Raw genomic sequence first — 14,136 nt, forward strand, 5'->3', positions numbered from 1 at the left:
ATGTTATTTATATTTTTTACAATAAACATTTATTACTTACATAACCCCACAATAAACAAGGAAAATAAATAATACTTTGAATGAATTATGGATTTTTGGTGACATGGAAATACAGGCAATGGGGCACAAATAAATATTTAGTTTTGACACTGACTTAGTCAGGTACCATTGCTCATTTAGTCCTACATGGAGAAAATGCTAGCTTCATTTCTTCAGTCCCTGTGAGAGCCATTGGAACCTCTGCATTCTTGACTTTTCCTAAAATAACAGTATTCTTGGCTGACTTACTTGGCCATACATCATCATATCTGCACCATCATTCTTTCTCCCCCCAAGAGTTCTGTTTGCAATTCTGACAAACAGATAAAAACTTTGCAGCCAATATAGATCACCCAGCTGTGCCTATGTGGAGTGGTTGTTTTGTATGTTTCTTAATCCTCATATTTTCACTACCTCAATTTGCTTCAAATAAAAATATTTCTGTGTGCCAGAAACATTTAAATAATAATATAATAGTCAGATATTCTGGAACACATGGTCTCTGCACTCTAATCAATCCCATAGAGTAAAAGATGATAAATACCTATTTAAAAGCCTTGGAAGTGAAGGATTTCAGGTTGTGTTCATTTTCTTGAATCTTTCTGTGGTTCTTTTGTGATTTTTAAGGATGATCTAGAAAGGGGAGAGGCACAGCTTTTTCCAGAAAGGGCAGTGTAATGGGAGGAAACAGCTGCATTCTGGGTTTGATTGTTTTCTGGAGTTAGTATGTGTTTATAGTATATAATGTTTAAATTCCTCATGGTGGGGTGTTGGTGTATGTACAAAGTACATTTTAATTCCTTTTTTATCCCCTTTCCGTCCCCTCCCTTCCTCCTTCCCATTTGAGAAAGATCTGTCTCCCTACTTCCTATTATCTATCTTTTATTTTGCTCTTCATTTATAATTTGTTTCTCATATCAGAGAAATCATGTGATATTTAAGCTTGTGTGTCTGATTTATTTCACTGAACATTATGATCTCAAAGTGTATCCATTTTCCTACAAATGACTCAAGTTCATTTTTTATGGCAGAATGGCACCACATTTTCTTTATCCATTCATGTGCTGTTGGACATACAAGCTGTTTCCAAGATTTAGCTATTATGAATCGTGCTGTCATAACATGGAACCAGAAGCTACCTAGAATAGCCAAACCAATCCTGAGTAATAAGAGCAAAGTGGAAAGCATCACAATCCCTACTTGAAGTTATATCAAAAGCTACAGTCATAAAAACAGCATGGTACTGGCAGTAAAACAGACTTGAAGATGAATGGAACAGCATAGAGGATGCAGAAACAACCGCAAGCACATTGAACTATTTGATCTTTGACAAAGGGGCCAAAGATATACATTAGAGGGAAGATAGCATCTTTAATAAATGGTGTTAGAAAACTGATTATCCACATGCAGAAGAAGAATGAAGACAGACCCATATCTCTCACCACGTACTAAACTAAAATAAAAATGGATCAAAGACATAAATGTTAAAACAGAAACACCTAATCTGCTGCAGAAGGGAATAAGTAAAATTCTTGCTTTCTTGGTTTGTATCAGCAGCCCATCCAACATTTCATAAGCACTGACTCATATCATCAGCAGCCCAGAAGAGCTTAGATCTTATCTCTTCACTCATTACTCCTCCTTATTTATTTATTTATTTATTCATTTATTTTCTACCCACCTTCCCTTCCACAGAACAATCTTTGTTCACCAGCTACTGATTACAAAGAGTAAGTAACCATTTCGGAAGGGCAGAAGTTATCAGAAAACTCTGATAACAGAGAGTACCAGAAGGGTATCAGAAAACTCTGTGGAGATATTTAGGGATATTGTCCAAGGGGCCTCAAGTGGTCTCTGTGGAAAGAAGAAAAGGATTAAAGGTGGCCCTCTGACAGCACAATGGCAAAGACACTAAGACCTGGTCCAGGAGGAACTTTGTGTAACACTGAATGCTGTTGAGCACACATAGCCCATAAAAAATCCCAAGCAGTAAGAGCCAACAAGAATTTGAAAGAACAAATATTCAGCAAAATGGAATCATTATGTACCCTAGAATCTTGACACTTTGACTTTTCAAAAGGAAAAGAGAATTCAGGGAATGTGCTCCTAATCCTTGAGCAGATTTAAGCAGGAATCTATGAATTTAAAAGGAAAATTATATCTTTATAATTATATATTTATAATATAATATTTATATAATTATAAATATATGAATATATTATAAACACACTTATAAACAGATATATATTTATATTTTATTTATAAAATAAATTTATATAGTTATAATATTTTATAAGTACTATATTATAATTATTATAATATATTTATAGTTATACATTTATAATATAATATTTATATAATATTGATATTATATTTACTTTTATTCTGAATAAAAATTTAACGTTTTTCTATTACAAATTTAGACATCAAATGACAGTTATCTTATTAGAATATATGACTTTGGCTTTCAGTGAAAATAGCCAACTTAGCCACTTTCCCATTGTTGGGACAAAATACTTGTCCTTCACAACTTAAAGGAGCAGAGGTTTATTTTTGTCTCATGGTTTTAGTCCATGGTCAGCTGTCTCCAAGGCAGAGATAAGATGACAAAGAAGCATGGTGGAGGAACAGGTGGTCAACCCATGATATCCAGGAAGCAGAAAGAGAAGGGACAGCCGAAGGACAAGAACATACTCTTCCAGATCACAGCCCCCACTGTCCACCTCTAGCTGAGCCCCACCTCCTAACAACACATTCAGCTATGAACCCACCCACGGGTGAATCCACTTATGAGGATCGTGTTTCCATGATCCAGCCACCTTCTAAACACATGAGACTTTGGGGAGACATTTCAGATCTGAACCATAACAATAGCTATTTTATACCATACAAGAGTTGTTGCAAAGATCTTGAAATACTGTTTACATTTAATATTATTCTGTATTGTGGTCCTTAATTGACCTGCCACTAGGTTTCATTACTTAATGTGTCAATTAAAAATTCAGTATATTACAAACCATATATTTTATATTGTTTTGTCAGTGTTTCAGTATAACTGGTTTCCTCTAAAACCTGTTGTGTTGTATTTTGTGACTCCACAGACATGATTCTGACAAGGCATCCTTAGGCTCCATGAGAAGAGATCCATAAGCTAACTGCAGATGCATAAGAGAACAAAAGAATCACTCAACTTCTGCTGCCTGCCCCGCAAGCTCAAGGATCCTAGTTAGATCCCTGGTACCAAAACAAAAACAAAAGTAAAAAAATGAAAAACAAAAAAAAGAATCACTCATCTAAGTTAAGCCAAAATTTTCCACCCCTAGAATAGTCATCTGAATGAATCTTGGAGTTTCGGGCCATTGACTTTTGGAATGGTTTGCTACACAGCTGTAAATGACTGATATGTATCCCTACTATTACTTATGGAATGTATTTTCCCTTAAATCAGCCTTTTCATATAAAAATTAATATTTAAGCAGTCCTTATAGGAGCCTTAAAAATAGGAAGATATTTTCACTTAACACAAGTAGAAGTAAATTAAAAACAAATACAAGGAAAACACTAAACAATGCTATTGAATTTTGGCGAGATACATATTATATAGGGAAACTATTTCTTAAATAAAAAGAGATATTTAGAAGAGCCAGAGAGCAATCAAGACTATCACCTCCAAAGTAAGATCTCCACCTTAAAGAAGTGAAAAGGAGCAGAGAAGTGTGTGATTAAGGACTATTTAACTTCTGCTCCTTTCTCCTTTTGGAAGCAGGGCTCCTCCCAGGGGGTGGTCTTGGCCCACATAAACAACACAGTATGATCTTATTGGATGTACAGAAAAGCTGATTCTCTATGTAAACGAGTTTTTTATTGCCTAATATTGGAAGGAAATGACATACATCAGTGAGCATTTAGGCCGGACTCCAGACATTACACTGTGAGGGGACTGGGAGATCATAGACCAACCAGTTCATATCATGGATAAGAAAATGGAGGCCCAATGAGATGAGATCCTTTGGCCTGGATCACACAAGAGTCAGGGGCAAATCCTGCTGTGTATGGAAATGGTTTTGAATAACCTCAGCCCTACCAGAGAACAGAGAACACAGCCTTCCAATTCCATAGACATCCAGATCTTATCTGTTAAACTCTAGCACAGGTAGAAAAGGCCCAGAATCCTTCCTAGTTCTAATTTTCTACAAACCCATGAGTTTCAGTGTTGGAGCAGAGGAACCGCAAGAGTTCATTAAGGAAAAATAAGGGAAGGGGGAAAAGAATTAAATAGGATCAACTCACATCTTGAGAAAATCATCCTCCTTTCACTCTCTTCTGTCCCTCCATCTCAGTCAAAGTGAAATGCTTTACTCCAGTCTGACACTTGAATCAACATGTGTTTTCAATAATATATCGATAATGCTAAAATGAATACGTAACAGAGCAGTTAATAATCTTGGCTTTATTTCTCTGCACATCCTAAATTGGCTCACCTAGCAGCTGAAATTCTCTGTGCTTTAATTTATTTATCTGTATAATGTGCATTAAAAGTATTTGTATCTGAAGATTAAAGGAGGTAAATTATTAAAAGCTTTTAGAACCCTGCCTGATACTTAGCAAATAAATGTATTACATAGGATGTATATTAAGTACTCAACAAATATTAACCAGTGATGATGATGATGATGGTCATGGTGATCATATGATTGAGAAAATCCATATATCAGCAGCAAACCATTGTTAAAGACTTTGAAATAAACTTCCCTTTCTCACTCTTGTCTCATGTGCGAAAAGGAGGACTTTGGCTTCTTTTGAGTATGTAACATCATTGCTCCGAGGGACACATCTGGGTGTTCTGGTGTTGTTATTGATCATTTTCACCATCAGACACCATTTTGACCTCTGATCTAGGTGACCCACCTGTATAAAGGAAATTTATTTGGGAAGGCTGAAGATGTGAAAATATTTCTGCACGAAGACTCTCCTCACCCTCAGCACACTCTCTTCTCTGTTACTCAGCTTTCTCCTTGATATCTCTATGAAAATATGCAATATAACTACACTCTGCTTCCAAGAACAGCTCTGGCATTTGAACAAGATTCATACATGGCGTGCTATTTTAGTAAAAATCATTTTCCAAAAACAGCGTTATGAGAAAGTGAGGCCAGCAAGAACTAGCTGTTCTCTCTCGCTTCGGCACAGTGAGGTGTCTGTCTAACCTGCTATGGGCTCAGGTATTCAAGACCAATGGTATATTTTTTCCCTCTTTTGCTTTACATGGCATCACAACTTTAGCTTGCTGCCAAGTCTGGCTCAAATTAAACTGAGACGTGCAAAAGGAAGGTACTGATTCTCTGGGTCCTTCCGTGAGATTAGGTAGGTTAATGGGTTGCTATGGTGATTATTTTTCGCAATGAAATTGAATAATGGTAAAGAGAAAAAGATTGAGTCAGATGGAAGTTCAAACTCACATCACATCTCTAGTTATATGTTATACTGACTTTAATCAGTTTATTTGATCTTTCCCAATTAATATTCTTATGGGGAAAGTGAACCTAATTGTGATCATAAAATACGGTGAATGCTTACCTTAAAAAATGTAATACAGTAAAGGACACATTGTCATTAATCTCCCTCAAAATACTCCCCCTCTCTTAGAACACCCATGTCTGTCATTCTTCTCACTTTAGCAGTTCTCTGTCTTCTTTTCTGAGTGCCTTTGTTTGCACTGTTGTGGCTTCCTTGATGTCCTGAGTTGATTCAAAAAGTTTCCCTTTCATAGTCATTTACTTTGGAGAAGAGCCAGAAGTTGCACTGTGCCAGATGCAAGTTACAAGGTGGATGAGGACACACTGTAATATTTTTATTTGACAGAATTGCTATAAATGTTTTGAATCAATTCAAGACATCAAGGCAAGACACTCACAAAAGCAGACTTACAGAACTGCTTCAGGAAGTGGCAAGAACAATGGGATAACTGTGTTTGAAGCAAAACAAAGTATTTTTTTTAAGGGGGGCATTCATGACAGTGTGTCTTTTACTGTTGTAAATATTTTTATTTTTAACTTAAATATTCACTGTAGTTTTGATCATGCTTCATAACGATACTTACCTTGCAGAGTTGTTTTCATAATTCTCAGGACACCCCTCTAGTGCAGCATTATTAGGACCATTTTACAAATAAGCCATATAACTTGGGCAAAGTCACACAGCTCACCAGTGGCAAAGGCAGGAAGCCCTACTCACAGTCTCTAGCTTGACTGGCATGACTGGGTGATTCTCACATAGAGTCCCTCTGTAGGTGCAGTCAGATGCCACCAGACTAAAGCATCTCAAAGCCTTTCTAGCTCCTGTGCCTGGTCATTGGAGCTGCCTGTTGTCTGGGATCTGTTTAGCACTATCAGCCAGGAGAATCTCATGTGACCTTGTCCTGTGCCCCGGGCTTCTCCATCATATGGCGACAGTGTTCCAAGAGCATGCCATCCCAAGAGCCATCAAATATAAGCTGAATTTCCCCCTAACCTAGCCTCAGGAGTTCAGCAGCAGTACTTCCTATTTGACACTAGACCAGGCTCATATTCAGGCAAATATCCTGTATACAATGTGATAGGAGGTTAATGTCTCATAGCAGATGGAAAATACCTAAATATTAGGATTGCATTCATGGTTAAACTAACATTGGACCTTAGCTTTCTTTGATAAATAGATCCAATCTAAGACTTAAAATTGGTTATGTAATTTATGTAGCAAGACATAGTTCATTGATTTTTTTAATCAGGTTTTGAGACAATATAGAATATAATCTCTTCATCAATACTAGATGATAGAAAAAAACAACAACAAAGAGAATGGAGGTAGAAATGATAAAGACAAAAACAAAATAATAAGATACAAAAATGCAACACAGATAAGATAACTAAATATGTATATTTTGAAGACAAAATAGCATGAATCTTTGGCAAGTATGACTAACAGAGAGAGACCTACTGCTCTTTTTGTGTTTTCTCAATTTTGAATTTCACAAGTATCTTTAAAAATTCAATATGTAAGAGTAAGAAAAGAGGAAGACTTTCTCTCCTTGCCCAAATAATACAAATGCATGTATTAAAACTACTCTATGTCAAAAATTATAGTATTTAGAGATGAAAAGTGACTCAAGATTAGACCAATAAGAAGCTTGTCATTTAGAATATAAGCAACAGTGGAATTAGAGAAACAATGTTTTGAGATGGAATATCCACCTGAAGCAATAAAATTTAATCCTTTATACCATTCACAACAATAAATTCCAATTAGATCAAAGATTTAAACTGAGGAAAGGCTATAAAGCTAGTAGTAAATCCTGAGGATTCATATGTTCTCCTATAGGCAGAAAAATATGCAGAGTTATTGACACATTTAACTTTATCAAAATTTATGTTTAATTTTGTGACAAAAGACATGACTAATAACAAATGTTAAAATTCAATGGATATAGGAGGATATATTCATAAATGTATAACAAAGGATTGATATCCAAATTGAGTATTTTGAAAGCTTTTTAATCAATATAAAAAAGCAAAACACCAAGTTTTTTGAATGCTCAGTGCACATTGATTGGCACTTTACAATACAGAAATATAAATGTCCAATAAATGTATGAAAAGATGTTTTAATTATTTTTTAAAGTTCAAATAAAAGCAATAAAAATAAACTAAACCATAATGTTGGCAATATTATATCATTTTATAACAACAGATATTGGTGAGATTATGGGTAAACTTCATTGTTAGAAGGACACGTCAACACAGACAGTGTGAACATGGTATGTTAAGTTTTGAAATGTCACAATCTTTGACCCAGCAATTCTTCTTAGCTGTATTTATTCTAGAAGGAAAAAAAGAAATATAGGTAAGTACTATAGACTGTCTTTCTCTTCATCACTTCTGAAGGTGATTAAAATATAAATTATAACACCATAGGATACATAAGAAACAATTACTTCAAAAATGTGTGTAGGGTAAAGGGACCAAGGAAACATGAGGGCTATACTCTTCTCTCATTTGCAGATGTGAAATCTTGGTACCAGTGGGCCTAGAGTCACATATGGATTGTGACACAGAAAATTATACACTATGCTATGCTTCAAAACACCAAAAAGAGACGAAAAAGAATTCTTAAAGCAGGTTCAAGTAACTCATAAGAAAACAATAAAATAAAAGCACACAATTTGTCATAGGTCTCAGCAGCCTTACCCCGCATTTAACATCCCAGTCCATTCCAACACTGCTCCTCAGGAAACTTCTCCTAGAGAAACTTTCTTGTTCTTCCAAAAGCACAGAAGCTAACATTAGGAAACGTGATGGAATGCTTTAACCAAGTATTAGCGATAATAGTAACTGTCACTATTGAACACTCACCGCTTGCCAGACATTTTACTAAGTCCTTTCTATTTCAGTTAATATTTTAATCTTCACAATGCACTGAAGTAGGTATTATCATTATATTCTTAAATTTAGCAAAGGACATGCAGCCAATAAAAATTATCCTAAAATCTCCTTGGTGACATTGTCTCCTATCACACTCACAAAGCCCCTGTCACCTCACCCTGCACTCTGCTGATTGAGCATAACACAGGTCTGCCCTCTAGCAGGGGCCTTGGTTCTCACCACCTGTCTGCATGAAATTCCCTTCCCCTAAACTGGCTGCTTCGCATTCAGAGTTAGCCCAGAGTCACTTCCTCTTGGCAGTCTTCCCTGATCCTCCACTCTGAAACTCCCACCCTTGCCAGTCACCGTGAATCTTGTTACTGCCTTTACTTTCTTCACAGCACTCACCATGCCCTTCCATCATCTTGTCATTCATGTCCTAATTCCTGTCTCCCTCCACTACAAGATAAATGCTAGGAACCCAAGATATAGTCTATGTTCTACATAATTATTATGAATGAATGAATGACTATGCCTCAGTATGTCTGACACTGAATCCATGTTTTTCTCTGCACACCAAATTGGCTCCTGGCTTATACTCTACAAATATTCCCTTTGTCATCCAAGGTAGCAAAAAGTATCAGAAATAAAATGCTTTTTTGAAATGGTAAAGTAGGAGTCGAAAATGGCGCCGTATAATTTAACAAATGTTTTTCTGCATTCATTGTCATGGAGGAAAGGAGTAAAGAGCCCAGAAACTGGTCATTGACAGAACTGGTGATGTTGACAAGCTATGGTTTTGCTGGTTGCAGGGAGTACATTTTCTCCTTACTGGAGACCCATCTATGGTATTCAGGGTTCTTCCTATATTCATTCCCTGATAGATACACTGACTACATCTTCCTACAGAAAGAACACCTACTGTGCAGGCCACCTTGAAGTTGTAAGCTAGTTAAAAAGACCTGGCAGCCCCCTGGATTGAGCCCCCACACAAGGTCTCATCTACCTTCACCATATTTTGTTATCAAGTGTCATTGTCCTTGGCCCAGGATGGCCCCCTTCAGCCTTCATTTGTGTCTGTTTGCCCCTTTGTCGGTGGCTCATGTATGATCTGTCCTTTCACCTGTGAGCCTCTTCTTGTTTCCTTAGCTTTGCTGAGCTCCTAACCCCTTCTCCAAATCCATCCTTGTCGCTGTCTTGCCTTTGTTTTCCCTCCCCTGGGAGGGACGAACTGCCCATTATTCTTTTCTGCATGTGTGCATGAAGCTCTAATGAATCACAGGGTGGTGAAAGAGGTGCTGGATTTCAGAATCATACCAGGGAGATTTTGTTTGATGTTTTATGTATGGTATTTAGAATGCAGTTATTGATTTGGGGCATTGAAATTTCAATGGCTGCTTTAACTTCTTTAGCTTGGCAAGTGATTGATATTTCTTTCCTCCCTGAACTCTGTCTCATAAATGCTTTAAATATAGATTGGCTGTCATCATGCCAGATATTTGATATGCTTCCTATGTGCCATGTTCTGTGTTTATTTACTTCCACCTGGTAAAATATGAAGTATTATTCCAATTTCATAGCTAAGGAAATGGACTGACAAAGATTAAGCAACCTTTCTGTGGTGTCTTGCTTGAAGTCTCTCTTCTCCAGATCATGTGATAATGGACAATGTAAATTCATGAAGCCAGGTCCCAAGATCCTGGCCTTTCTCTCACCCTGCTGCCACTTTCCTCCACACCACCCAGCCTGGAACTATCCCAGGCCTAGAATTCTCATTAATAATCCACATTTAGATGAGCATCACACCATAACATCCCTTGCATATTGGAAGGGAAATTTGAATAGCCAAATAGAATACAAATGAAGAAGGCAGCCTTCTGGTGATCAGGTGAAAGTTTTTATAATGCTTTTTTCAACATATGAAATGTTTCTAACATGCAGGCTACCTCTTCTCTGCTGATGCATGTGTCACACACACATACACAGGCACACAGGGACCATTTCACTACCAGCATCAGCACAGGTAGTTACTATCTGGAAAATAGTACATATATCCCCTACATTTACTTTCTGACATACACATGCACATACAACATATACACAAAAGCACTAGTGTATATATTTATACACACATGCACAAGTAGAATATATTTTTCATATAATATATACTTATATATGCATAAGCAGTATAACATTGCATTGTTTAAATTTTATATCAATTAGATTACATTGCATTTCTGTACCATTGCAACTTTCTTTTCTTCATACATTATATTTTTTATTTTGAAATGGCTTATTGACTCTGAATTTATTCTATGTTGCTGAAAATCCTTCCCTCATTTGACTTCAGTTTTTCCTAACCGTTTCTTAGTTAGGAACATATAGTGTTACTTCTGTTTCATTAAGATCTAGAGAGGTTCATAGGTCTTCCAAGTAGAAAGGACAGCTACATCATCAAGAAACCTGCCCCAGCCCCTCTTGCTCCAAGCAAGATTCCTGTTTTATGGAATCACATTTTAAAACTATCCCCTCAAGTTTCATCAAGGGAATAGCATTATGAAATTTACTAGTGCTTTGAGACAGTGATGTAGTTGAAACATTAGCTACTGGAATCAGACAATGTCCTCTACCCAGAATTAAGAACACGGCTGTGCACCTCATCTTTGACAAAGGAGCCAACTACCCTCATTGAAGAAAAGACAGCCTATTTAATAAATGGTGATGGAAAAACTAGATTTCAACCTACCAAAGATTAAAACTAGACCCATACCTATCACTATGCACTAAACTAAGATCAAAGTGGATTAAAGATCTAAATATTAAGACAGAAACACTAAACTTGCTGGAGCATAAGTAGGTAGAACTTTTGAAGACATTGGCATAGGAAACGACTTTATGAACAGAACCTCAGTAGCATGGGAACTAGCACAAAGAATCAACAACTGGGATCTCATCTTATTAAAAAGCTTCTGCACTGCAAGAGAAACCACCAACAGAGCTAACAGACAACCTACAATGTGGGAAAAAAATTTAGCAGCTGTACCTCAGACAAAGGACTACTATCTAGAATATATAAAGAACTGAAAAAAATCAGACCCCCAAATTCAAAGACCCAGTTCAAAAATGGGCATCTGAAATGAACAATATTTCTCAGACAAAGAAGTAGAAGCAGCAAATAAGTAAATGAAAAAATCTTCAACATCACTGGTCATTCAAGAGATACAGATGAAAACAACACTGAGATTCTACCTCACCCCAGAAAGAATGGCTGCTATCAAGAAATCAACCAATAACAAATGCTGGCGGGGGTGTGGAGAGAAAGGAACCCTTCTCCATTGTTGGTGGGAGTGCAGACTGGTGCAACCACTGTGGAAATCAGTATAGAGATACCTCAAAGAACTAGGACTAGGGGTCCCATTTGACCCAGCTATCCTCCTGCTGGGTATCTTCCCCAGAGAATTAAAAGAATCATACCACAGCGATATATGTGTACCCATGTTTATAGGAGGACAGTTTGTAATAGCTAAATCTTGGAAACAGCCCAAGTGCCCATCGACTGGAAACTGGATAAAGAAGATGTGGGTTTTTTATAAAATGTAGTACTACTTAGCCATAAAGAACAACAAACTAGAGACATTTATATCTAAATGGATGTATATTGAGGCCATACTCTTAAGTGAAATAAATAGGACACACATGTGTAAATACCAAATAATTTCTCTAGTGTGAGAAACTGAAAGTGTAAGTAAGGGTTAAAATGATTAAAATGAATAATTGATAATTTGAAACAGGAAGAAAAGGTCCAAAGTGGTAGCGGAAGTGGGAAGGGAAGGGGAAAGGAAAAATTATGAGAAAAGAAAAAAAAATGGAAATGAAGTCTATGTAAATAGGGAAGGGTGGAGGGGGTGAATGGTGTACAGGTAATGGGGAAAAAATAAGAACCAAGATACATCGTGTACAGATACAAGCACCCAATGATAAATGTAAATGCATTATTGTATACCTAAAATGTTCCAATAAAAGAATTTAAGAAAGAAAAAAAGAACATGCTGTGGAGGCTACTGAACCTCAGTGTGAATCCCACCTCTGCTTCTCAGTACTTAGGTGACCTTGGGCAAGTTATTTTTGACCTCTGAGAGCGATCATTTCCTCACTGGCAAAATAGAAGAAATAATTCCCATTATGATAGGACCAAATGTATTTTTTGAGAGTTACTTTTATTGTACATATTCACTTGCCTTATTTTTTGCATGGTAGTAGTGATAACTATCATTTATTAAATGCTTTCTGTGTATTAGGCACTACAGTGCTACATGAGAAGCATCAGTACAGATACTCCTAGTTTAATGACCTACTTGTTTAACGACTGTTCGGGTTTACAGAAACTGGATTGACGACCTGTATTTAGACTTATGATGCAGGAAAATGAGCAGCTGTGCAACCTTACGATGGCTTCTTCTGCAGTATGGTACTATAGTTTTTGCTGATTGTACTATGCAGTACTGTAGTTTTATGTTCTGTTCTATTGTTATGTTATACATTACAGTACTGCATGTAAGAGTTATGAAAATAAAAGCAAAGTCATCAAGTTGGGGTTTCCTTTGACCATTTCTTCATTCTGGATGTTGTAATATACATATTATACACAATTCCTCATTTAGTGACCAATGTTGATAACAACCTAGTTGCGGGAGTGTGACTTGGTTGTTAAAAGAGGAATGTCTGTGTTATATTTCTAGATGGAAAGAGCTGATGATGAATGAGATGGTTACAAGACTCTTCTATGGGCACATAACTAAGAACTACTCCCTAAAATGTGACCCCCCACATCTCACATCTCAACCTTTAGGCCATACTTCTTTACATCACAGACCATTTTCCCCTCTGTTTTTCTACCTTTGGCTACTTAGCTAGACTTTCAGAGGGAAGACAAAGAACTTATTAGCAGCCAGAGTTGCCCATTACTCCACACACATCTACAGACAGTGATTCCTCTTAAATCAAAAAAATAGGGACCGACTCAAACTGTAAAACAAGATCAGAAGCTCACAGACATAAGGAGCCCTCCGACAAATTGTGGTGGAATCTTTTCATTTCATATTGGAATCATGTACCAGGTGGATGCTGGGGTGAGGAGACCAGACAGTTAGCAGGACACAGGGCTCTGCTGTCCAGGAGCTTACAAAGTGATCAGAGTTGCATAAAGAGTGGGTGTATTGGCTTGGGGTGACTGCAACAGAGGAAGATCAAACAAAGAAAGGTAAAGTACAGTTATATAGCTGGCTTTCCACTCTGGCCTCCACCTCTGCTGTCTCAGTACCTGCTGACATGTGAGCTGCTCCTTGGGGTCTGGAACTACATCATTGTCAATTGTCATTTCATCAGCACCCATCCTAACCAGTCACATGGAGACCACTCAATAAATCCTGATGAGTTGCTATTTCTAGAGGGTCTTGGAAATTTTCATTGTGGGTGACAGAAATTCACTTTGTAAAGTTCAAGGATAGAGAGAAATGCACAACTCATGAAATGAAGAAAAAGCTGAGCAACATAAGCAACGCTAAGTGTTAGAATACAGTGAGTATTAGGAAAATCTGAAATGATCAACTCAAAGTTTCATCTCTGTGTTTCTTTACCATTTTCACCATTGCTTATTGCTGAAGTAAGAACTTTCCTTCAAATGGAATAATCATAAAACTCA

This window comes from Heterocephalus glaber, unplaced genomic scaffold, assembly GCF_053883595.1.
Source record: "Heterocephalus glaber isolate CG9 unplaced genomic scaffold, H.glaber_assembly_v1.0 deba00001532, whole genome shotgun sequence".
Classification (NCBI taxonomy): domain Eukaryota; kingdom Metazoa; phylum Chordata; class Mammalia; order Rodentia; family Bathyergidae; genus Heterocephalus; species Heterocephalus glaber.